Source organism: Indicator indicator, chromosome 13 (genome assembly GCF_027791375.1).
Source record: "Indicator indicator isolate 239-I01 chromosome 13, UM_Iind_1.1, whole genome shotgun sequence".
NCBI classification, from domain to species: Eukaryota; Metazoa; Chordata; class Aves; order Piciformes; family Indicatoridae; genus Indicator; species Indicator indicator.
This window is the reverse complement of record NC_072022.1, coordinates 4,931,368-4,943,145: the sequence shown is the minus strand read 5'-3', so window position 1 is coordinate 4,943,145 and position 11,778 is coordinate 4,931,368.

Below are 11,778 nucleotides of genomic sequence, written 5' to 3'. Positions count from 1 at the left end.
CACAGGTAGAACACTTAACTTGGAAGCCTAAACTGTATCTCCGTAGCAGGCTATTACTAAAGTAGTACACAACTACAACATATCACTACTCACATACCACATGTAACATAACTTACAACATACTTTGCAGTAATATACTAAAATTATATTTGCCCAGTCAGTCCCAGAGGAGCTTTGGAGCTATGACAATGGGTGCTCACCTTATTACGGGCGACTACTTTGAGAGTAAAAATTGCCAAATACTGGGAAATCAATGACAACATGAAGCTGATTAAGAAATTCTTCTGAAGTCTTCTAAACCATGATAATGAAGTGTTTAAATATCTGACCATGTGCTGAAAGAAAAGCAAGCCAGCAAAGTCAAACCATTGCACTGAGCAGATATCCTGTTACAGTTAAAGCACTTTTGGCTGGCTTGTACAAATGATATTTTATCAAAAAAGGAAGAAGTGGAGTAATCAAGTGTAAAAATGAACAAAAGCATTGCACTGGATTGCAAGCATTAATCATAAAGGAACAAGATGTTTATCCTTTTCAAGCCTACTTTCCAACTAAGAAACACAATCTCCAATAAAAAAGGGCATAAGAGGAAATTAACAGGGTTAAAATTGGGACAGGAAAAGTTCAAATTTAAGTAAAAGTAGAAGGTTAGAATACTTCTTTTTTTTTTCCCCTAAATGGAAAGTATTCACCTTATTCCAAAAACACTATAGAAAGTATTAGATTGCTACAGAAAGTATCCAGTATTTTAGGAAGTGTGTAGGCATTATAAAATGTTGGGGTTTTTAAAGAACTATCAGCTCAGTTACTGTTACTGGAAAGACCAAAAAGTCGAAACTTTTCTTACCCTAAGTGGTATTAAACAACATAAGCAGAGAAAAGAGACCATGGCTTAAGAGTGCAAAAGGCTGAAGTTTAACCTAGAGCAACACACATGTAAACACTCAGCATCTTTACAGCAAAATGAATTTTACCATTGTTAACCAAGTCTGGCTGTACGGAAAAATACAGTTGCTAAGAATTTTACTAACTGAATGTCTCTTACAGACTTGAAAGGACCGTTAGACGAAGAAATATAATGGCACCTTTGATTTCTATGAATAATCACTTATTTAATCTTTGAGTAATTCAAATGTATGCTACTCTATTTAGGACCAGAAGAAAAGCAGCATGTGTATAAATGTAAGGTAAAAACTGTTAGGCTTGGTTCAGCCTTTAGGACTTTGCAGCTTTTCTAAATCTTTGGCCCAGTGAGAGCAGTGAATGGAGAAAAAAAAAAAAATCAGATATTTATGCTTGACTTCATGTGTCCAGTCAGTTTTAGAGCAATGTTGGAAGGCATAATTTTAAAGTATGCTGGCTACAGTTTAAAAGACTTATATTAATCTTTCTTCTTCCTCATTATAAATGTTTCTAAACCAGAACCTCTGTGACCTCCATATGATCACCAGGCATTTTACAGAATCAGTAAGAGAAGGTGGAGAAGTAGGAGATGCTATAAGTGATGTCATTTACACACACATGAATTTGAGGTCTGTTGCTTTATTTTGCTGGGGAAGACACTTGTGTGATTTAGGCTCAGTAACTTGGAGAAGAGAATTACTGTAAGTATGATTTTGAAAGTTGATCTAGAATACAAAACTAGCTGGTAACTTTAGGTGTTATAAATTGTGCTGTGGCCATTTTGACATTGATTTTTATACAGTACTTCAATGAAACTATGGAAGACAATAACGTAGGTTAATCCTTGTGTCATGGGTTGAGTTGAATTTGCTGATGGGTATTCAGTACCATGATGCTGTCATGCTGTTACAGTTCGAAGGGGGAACTTTAGCCTAGTCCCTGACTGCAAAGACTGAAAGTAAAATTATTACCATTGGATACAAAAGAAAATTAATAAGATCTATATCATTCATTGGCTTGCTAATGGGCATATAGAGTAGAGGCATAAACAGTTCTTTCACTCTTTTCTTCTTCTGTCAATTCTGCTTGCAACTTCTCTCTCTCTTCCATGGCCTTGCCGGGGGTATCTCTGTTTTGACTACTGTGTGAGGTAACGAGAAGGAGGGAGGAAGGGAGTGAGGGAGGTAGTGAACGGGTCTGCCTGGATCCATCCAAAGGGCTCTGAGGAGTTTCTGTATTGTTTGTAAATTGTAAATACATGTGTATTGTACATACATTGTGTATTTTGTACATATTCTTTGCATTTCATTTTTCTAGATTGTGGTTTGCTTGTAAATACAGCTTCATTTGCTTCCACCTCAAACTGAGCTGGTCTGGCAATTTATTTTGGGGGTAGTTTCTCCAAAGTAGTTGGGGTGTAATTTCAACCTACCACACATGCCAAGTTCAAAATAAAACTGTTAGCTGGAGCAAAGTATTATGGGGTTTGAAGTTCAGATTGTAACATGAAAGGATCCCTGTTCTGGTTGCTGCTTCCAGTTTCCAGGTTTGGGGTCTTTTCTGCAGGGCAGGCTGCTGTGTGCTTCTGCTTTTGCTAAGATAATCGTGTAGTGAATGATCTCAGTAAACTCCTTATCTCAACCCATTTTTTGTGTGTTACTTTCCCTCCTGTCTGTGCATGGGGCAGAGGGCTTGGTGGTGAGAGTGGGCTGTGTTAACTCAGGACTCATTGTTACTCAGTTCATTTTATGACAGTCGATTTTGTTCTGTATTTTCTAAATACTTTTTTTTTTAACTTACTGAATATTAATAAGGAAATGATACAACAAATGACTACACTGAGGCTATAAATGTAATTACTATTTAAAAAAAATCTTAACAGTCAATAATGAGGAAAATAAGCTGGGTTTAACAATTTATGTTACTTACAGGTCATTTTTCAATCCTACCTAAAATCCGCATGATAAAATCCCCCCCTAAAGTATGGTATATAAATGTCACATGGCCTTTCACTAAAATGCCCAAGACAAGCACATGACACACATTTTATGGAACAAAATAATTTCTAAAATCAGATAACACTGACTTGCACTCTTCATTTGAAGCTTTCAAGTCTCCTTTAATACCTTGATGCATTTGTAGGTGGGGTACTGGGTATTCATAAATCTGCATGAACTACTCCGCAGTTTAAATATAGCTAAACAATGAAAGAAATCAGTATTACAACATCCCCCCCAACCTAAAATAACAAATAAAATACCTACCACCACTTAGTTTGCGTTTCCAAGTATATCACTGGCTTTTTGAACAGCAGTCAACTAAATGATACATATATAATTACCTTATATTAAGTTTTCATGAATATATCTACCAAATATTAATGTAAAACCATATACTAACCAACCAAGAACATGCTAAGAGGTTTTATAAATTTCAAACAACCACAACAAAAAGTTCATGAGTATTCAGCAAAAATTATACCTGTGCTCCCCCTTCTGCACCAACCAGAACTAACAGGAGTCCTTTCAAGTACAGTTATGGTTGACAATGACATGCAGAAATGGAGTTATAATATGGGAAAATGAGACTTGTTTCTGTGGTTTAGAACATAGAGATAAATGCACACCTTCAATTTATTAGACTAAGAGCATTCATACATAGATATGCCTACATAAACACACACCCCCAACATACAGTTTTTTTCTTTAAACAACATGACTACTCAGCAACAAATTGTATTATTAATTACTTTTTAAATCAAGCATTACAGAATTGGCCATGACAACAAATAAATTCTACATACTAAACTTGTAAAATATTGTGTAGAAGATCACTGATGTTCTGTCGTTTCTAAGGTTCTTTATTCAGGCAGCAAATATGTTTCATATAAATTATCCCATAGCTAGATACTAAAGTTCATTAAATACAGATGAAAACAGTTTCAGATACTGCCAGTGAAAGTCAGCCTGCCGTGATACTTTGAAAATCACCTGAAATAAAGCTATAACCTGGTTTAGGTTTGACTAAACTGGCTGCTGTGTAACAGGGTTTGCATTTGAACAACTGCCACCTATTACCAGCTGGTTTCTGCTCCAGTCTAACACACAATAAAACCATAACCTGGGAAACCACAGCAATTGCTGACAGTTAGGAAAATGGATGTTAAAAATACAGTGTGGTCCACTAGGACTTCTCTGAAGCGTAAGGATGAAGAAGAAATGGTTTACAGGCAATGCCATTTAATCACTGACATAGCACCAGAGCTTCAACCTTTTGTTCTGATCCCCAGCTTTCCCAGCTGCCTGTCTCCAAAAGCAAAACAAAAGGAGCTCAGAGACCTACTCGGAAGAGTAGGGACTGCTCAAAATGAAAATAACAATGGTCCAGTGAAGGACAGAGAGTGAAACAAAAAATCTGTTTTGTGTTAGAGAAACATCAATTTCTGTTCTCTAGAGAAGGTAAGACAAGTCGTACTTTCAGCCACAGTGGTGGGATAGGCAATCAAGACATGTAAATGACAAAAATATTTTGCTTTATGAAAACAGACACAGTATACAAATATCTGTGTACAAGAATAGATAATTATGGAAATTTATGGAAATTTGATTCATGGCATTTTAGGGCTCCATGCGGGCAGCTCCGAACAACAGAACATTTAACAATTATGAAAAAAGGGAGGAAAACAAGCTGAGTTCATGTTCAGTTTCAGATCACGGGACTATTTCTGTCCTTCCAATGCCCACTGCTGCAGTTACTTCATCCACAGAACTCTAAGCCAGCAAGAACTGTTTGACCAAATGAAGCAATACTCAGACCCTAGAGTAACATTTAAAAAACCGCACCTTGCTTCTGCAAAATCTGCTCCAGCAGTCCCTAAGATAAAAATCTGCAAATCAGGGTGATGTCAGTATCTAAAACTCAAGACCCTGTCACAAAAGCTTGTTTCTCTGCAGGGTGCCTACACAACACCCTCACCACAATCACTGAAAATGACAAGGCGAAACTGTACACTCAGTTTCAGATTATGCTCCTGTACAAACGGGAAAAAAATCTTCTCTTCCAAACAACGCAAACACATGGTACACTTTCTGGAAGCAGAAAGGCTCCCACCCACCTCTTGTATTGTATTAGAATCTCAGAAGCACCTTATACTAATGTTTCATTTACAAGCCTCAAACGGAACTGAAAACCAAGTTCTTTTCACACATTTCTAGTGGCTCAAGAGAAGGAAATAAGCCAGCACTGGCTGGGTTTGCCTCTCTCTAGTATTTCCAAATAGACAAGCTCCCATGTGGCACAATAAAGAACAAATACATTACTTACACTGGAATTTAAACAAGGATTTGATGATTTGTCAGTGTCTGTGATGAACAAACAACTTTGTTTTCAAGGTTAAATACCTTTGTAGGTATTCATTCAAAAGACCCCAGTTTATATCCAGCAACATGTAAAGGTTGGGAGTTTTGCCGAAACCAACACGAAACTTCTTCCTTTTTTCTCTAAGTTTAGGGTAACCATCAGTAACACACTGACCATCAATTTTGAACAGCTATGCATTGCCATCTGCTGATACAACAAAGCTACAACACTTAAGGATTTCAGAATGCCGTATGCAATCCCTGGAAGCAATTTTAATCATATTTCCACAATTCAACCTATTCTCTTCTGACGGGCTGAATTCTGGGTTTGAAGCCCTGAAGTCTTTATAAGCCCTGAAGCCTTTATAATCACTGTTTTTAAAAAGCTTCCTCATTTAAAATAAATGTTTAAGGTACTGCCTTGTAAGCTGAAGATCAAACTACAAATATTCAAATGTAATAGCAATGACAGAAAGTAATGGCAAACAATATTTCTGTTTGTAGAAATACTGCATGAAATATTTCTGTATGTAGCAGAACACATAACTGACACAACATGAAGAACAAGTAGACAAGGGTGTGAAATTATTTTTGGCCTTTCCCAACAGCTGGCTTACCTAGAGTCTATTTGGATGTTTTGTTTAAACATAACTATGATTGCTGCTGGTTCACAGAGTCTTATTTGACAAATAAGAGAATTATTTCTCTCCATCCACAACACACCCTTGTCCATGAGCCTGTGTACACAATGTCTGGGAATAGTCACCCCTCCCAGCAGTTTGGGGGAATTCCTGGCAGAAGTAACCAGGAGGCCAGACTCAGTCTTTCTGACCAGTGCAGAACTAACTGAACAGAGCCAAGCAATTTGTCACAAAGTTCAGGTTTGCTCTCCAGCACAATATGCAGAAGTAAGAATCTACTTCCAACATCACAACTGAAACCCTTCCCCTCCCCTTTCCCACCTCCCCAAGAATGCCCACAATTAAAGATGCCTCTGACCTGGAAAAGAGAGAACTTGTGATCTCCTTTCCGCCCTAGCTTCTCTTGCAGTCCTCGTACTGAGTGTATGACGTGTCCTTGCATGAAACTGCAATCAGAGGTTCTCCTTTTCAGATTTCTTCCACTAAAGTGATGGTATCTGTGTTTTTGGGGGGGGTGGGGGGTGTGGGGAAGAGAGACCAAACAAACCAAACAAACCAAGCCCCCAAAAGGAAAAAAAAAAAAAAACCAAAGCCAATACAAGTTTTAAAAGTCCAGTGGATTTCATCCTCTGGCAATCCTATTCCAGAAGCTAAGAGTCATTCATCACATCACAATGTTAAGAGCTGTATGTTTCTGCTGGCTTTGGACAAGTATCTTGATAATCATAACTCTATAAGGAAAAAGTATCTTCACCTCTGAACAGTAAGGCATGACAATAATAATCATCTGGAATGCAAGATTCTGTATTTAACATAGTAGGATAAGGATGTGAATATGTAGCATTCTTTTCTCTATGTCTTTTTTTTTTTTTCCACTAAAACACACAACTGACCTCAACTACATTTAAAACAATCAAACAATCAAGCAGAGCCGTATATGTGCATGCTGTAACACATCAGAGAGTGATGTTACCTGAAATAATATCATACTTACTTGGGTCTAGGATTGAGCAGATATATAGATGTGGACCTTGGCTCCCCATCTTGCATACATTCCAGAATAAATGCTTTAAAAAAAAAATAATAAAACAAAAAAAGTCATAAGAAAGTCTTAATGAAACATCCAGGATTTTGTAACATGCACTGTAGACAGCAATGATTCTGCTTTTATAGTACTGACTACAGCAGACCTAGTTTCAGCTCCTGAAACTAGGAGGAGGTTGGTTGCTATTGTTGAGAGTTAGAAGGGTGATGAACAGCTCTGACAAGTTACATGATAAAAAATACTAAACATTATTGCATATGAGCCATTTTACATTCTGGAAATGAACAAGCTCTTTCTGCCTGATTTCATCAACCCTATTTTCAAACAATCTATCCTGAAGATACTTCTTGTAGTTTGGTGTTAAAAGAAGCCTGGATTACATGTTTTACAAAACCCATTAATATTTATTTTGGTGTTCACAAAGGCCTGCACGCAGTAATGTATAGGAAATGACAACACAGTTCCCATTTCTAGGTATGCTCTGGCCCCTCTGCACTTTCTATCAAGCTGATATTAAAGTGTTTAACCATGTTGCTTCCTGCTTGGAAACACATGTTAAGAGTTCTGCTGCTCCTTGGTTTTCTGTGGGAGAGGACAACTTAGACCAACTCTTCATATCATCATATTTAATTTGAAAGATCTGTTACTACAGTACATGGTCTGAGATGGCCATCTGCAGCTTGCTTACTTCTGGAAATTCATTGTCTCCTGATTGAGTTTATGGTAAAGTGTGGTTCTGCTCAGAAAATCCACAAAATGAATAAATAAAAAACTAACAGATGTGGCAACTTTTTTGCTAAACAGGCCTTTGGATAACGCATGCACAGTTTTTGGTGCCAACTGCCCTCACTTTTGACTTTCTAAACTCCATACAGCAATGCAGATAAGACTGCCTTGTTTTCATAATGATTAATTACAGCCCAGATCTGTGACAAGATGCATCCAGCTGGAACTCTCCCTACCAGCCATCCTGCTAACACACCTCTCCACACCCTCTCCTGTGGGTGTGGGATCACTCCCTTCCTCCTGCTCTGGTTGCTCAGAGCGGTAAGGAACCATTACAGAACCCACACACACCCCTTGTGCCTCTCTGACAGGGCCACATGCCCAGCAGCAGTCTCCCCACTTGCTCCTGCTTTGCCATCAACAGGGCAGGAGGAACCAGCCCCTTTGCTGCACACACAGCAACAGCCACCTCGTCCTCTGCAGTTGGACCTTGACCTGTTAGCACAGCAATGGCCAAAGAGTACCTGCACACATTTGTGACACTCAGCAAAAGCCAAGGACTGGAAAATCTTCCCCTCTGGGCTTGAGGATGTGCTGTCATGTTTGATACATCTTTTGGCATTCTGAAGGCAGAAGAGGCCAGGGTGGAGAGCTGTTTTGCCAGCCCTGGCTGCAGAGCTGAGACCTCCCAGCCTACACTGGCCTTTAATAGCATAACAAATATATGAAAGCTCTGTGAAATCAGATAGGCAATTATTAAGGAAAGCAGGCAAAGATTAAATAGAAGGAAAGAAAAGGGCTCCCCCCCCCAAAAAAAAAAAAAAAACCCAACCCAAAACCTAATCATCTTGATTATTTTAAGAGAAACTCAGATAGATGAATATGAAAAATCCTGTTTCATCAAAGACTGAAGAAAAGACATGTATTTGAAAAGAAATACAGAATCATTACAAGCCACGAATTAAGGGAACTGAACCTTTCTGCTTTACACAGAAATGCTGATAGAGCATCAATAGGGGGAAGCAGTGAACACGTTTCCATTTAGCAGGTCTCCTCACAGCCCACGTTTTTGACAACAAAAGACAGTCCCGTTCGAGTTTAACAATACGTGCCTTTTCCTGAAACACCCACATGGCTCCCTACAGCCTCACTTTGAAGATGGTCCTTTGGTTTTTGAAAGCCAGGAAGTAAAATACAATGGTCAATTCCAAATGTACTTTGAGACATGACTGGGAGACAAAGTGGTCTCAGGGTTTTTCGTTCCCATTTGTTTATTTAAATTTTGTGTATGTGGAAAGCCTTGGGGAAGATAAGAAATATTTTTATTGAAAACAAATAATTTGAACAGCTTCCAGTTGAATTGACTGACTTGGACCAATCCTACTTAGAAATAGCTTCATCTTAGTGGTCTCCAGTTTCTTAACAGCTTTTTGTATTTGTTTGGCATAATGTGCACCCACCCAGGTTATAACTTCAGAATGTAAATATTTTTCTGTACTTTTAAGTGATGCAAACAATGAACATGGCATGGACACTGCTTCCTGTGTTCTTCATAAACACACATTCAAGCAGACTTTCTGATGCCTTCAAATATTACTTAACACCAACTAGAAGGGCTGAGTTTAGGGTTTTAGTCAAATTTAAAGGCTTGATACTTCCTACAGCATAAATGAGGAGCATCTGCAGTTCACCTATAACTCCGCTCATGACTTCAATAGCTTCACTGAATTAAATTCTGTATTTCAGAGTCATATTCATATAATTGAACCAGCTACTGCAAAATTCTTGAGCAGTTGTTTTTTCAAGGTTCTGCATATCATGAGCTTTTTTATTTCCTTTGCTTTTCATGAGCCACAGAAAGGGAAAAAGCAGCCCCAGTTTGAACAGGCAAGAGAGATGTAGTAGGGCTGCAGAGCTCCATGATGTCAGTGCCTGGCAGTGCAGCATGTTCTCTCCTCACTTTCTTGCTGTAAATCTCCATCTGGACACTCATGCCTCACATCTTGTAATTGCCTGGGATTAAGAGGCAATAAATCACACTGGAAGATGGTAGATCAAACCAGACCTCAGCTTTTGACTCCTTACCTCTGTCAGGAGAGGATGCAGTAGCAATTGAGTCAGGACAGAAGTCAGTGCCTCTCAGTGCTGTGCCTGCCATCCAGACTGTCCCGAAGAGGCACCAGCATGATGGTCTGATTTTCTGTGTTCCTATATAGTAACTAAAAAAAAACTGTGACAACCAGAGCGTGGGACTAAGAGCTAACATTATGCTGAGATTAAGTTTTGCTCAGTGCCACCTGGGGCAGACCTGACTGCAAAACGTATGTAGTAAATAACAGCATGTCTTTGACTCAACAGACTCAGAGTTCTGGCACAGACAGGATTACCTAAGGAGATTTTAGGAAGCCAAGTTTAAAACTGGAGGGAAGGACATGAACACAGCTAATCACTTGAGGACTGGTCAAGCTAAAGTCCATACCACTAAACCTTGACTGTGACATGGAAATGCAACTCTTTTTCAAGTCATGGGAAACTTGTATATACTTAGAGAATTTTTTAGGCTGCTGGGGCAAAATAGTTGCCTGATATTATTTAGCATCCAACGAGTGCTCTAAGTCATGAAAGGTCAGTTTCAAGAACCTGTACATGGACTGCAGAGAACTCAAAAATTTCTACACTGGGAAATAAAACTCAGCATCAAGACACTGATCCAGGTTCTGCAGCAATTTTTGTCTCTGGATGAGATCAGTTTTTAGGTACAGAGATTCTTAAGCAGGCTGATGTTATCAGCCTGGAAAGATAACATACCCATCAGCTGCTCCCTGTGCATTTTTGCCTATGTCAGCAGTTTGCATGAGTGGCAGAATGTTGAGACTGCCAGTCAATATTCAAAAGCCTGTAAAAGGATAAGTGTTCATCTAGAGTTCTGGAGACAGCAGAACTGGGTAGTATGATTCAAAATTGACACAATTACAATGAAGAGCTTCTGTTTGAGAACGCCGGGCTCTTCCTGCCAGCACACGTTCTGGAAATCTCCCTTTTCTTGAGCCAAAAATGCCATCCTAAGAAGGATATCGAGAAGAAAGCATTTCTGGCTCAAACACACTCTTGCTTGCAGAGAAGAGTGGGGTTTAGGTTTCCTGATTTAGAATCATAGCATGACCCACTTGTTCTGAAGTAGGTCGGTCTGTGGTGTGCTGAACTGAATCGGAAAGGTCAGCTCAGGAGCAGTCTGAGTTCAGGGAAAGATGCAAAAAGCCACTTCCTATTTCTGTTATGTCAGTAATGGGTGCAGTGGATTTGTACTATGACGAGTTTTTCCAAGCTGTGCTTTCTCACATGCTGCCCTTTCTCATCATTGTCAGGTCTGTCAGATGCAGAGGGACTATGCTCTGATACTGCCTCGTTTCTGCTTTGGTGAATTAAACGGGTTTAGGTAATTGTTAATACGGGGTGATTTATTCTGGCATAGATAACCAGATTCCTCTTGCCTGAACAGACACATACTCTTCTCTGTGTATTGTTAGGGCTTCTTCTCTCTTCTGCTCTGTTATTTCCAGTGCTAATCATGACATTACAGCCAGAAAAGTTGTCCAAACTACATTACTTGTAGAAGGAACATAATTTGGGGGTTTATTAGTACAAGTTATTCTGGGAAAAAGATCTGACAATGTGTTGTAGAACAAAGTACTTTCTCCCAAGGGTTGTTTTCCATCCACGCATGGCTGTTTTCATCAAAACCAAATAAATTACTACTTGCTATTGCCTAGAGAGTGTGCCACCAAGTTTCTGCTTACATGAACAGATGTGTATGGTGTTTACCTACAGTGAGATAACAAGTACCAGAAAGGAACAGTAGTTCTCTTCTCTGATCTTTCCTCTCATTTTCCATTTCCAACAAACTGCTTACATATCCCATGCAGTCAGACCAATTCCATACATTCTTACTTGCTTCAGTGAAATTTTCACTTATCTGAAAAAAAAGCTTTTCCTTGCTGTCCACTTTTTAATGGAGAGCCTTTCCTCCTAATGTTGCCAAATTGATGAGCATCCTTGACACCTGAAAAGAAAAAAAAAAATATCATTGGAGAAGAGAGGAAAATAA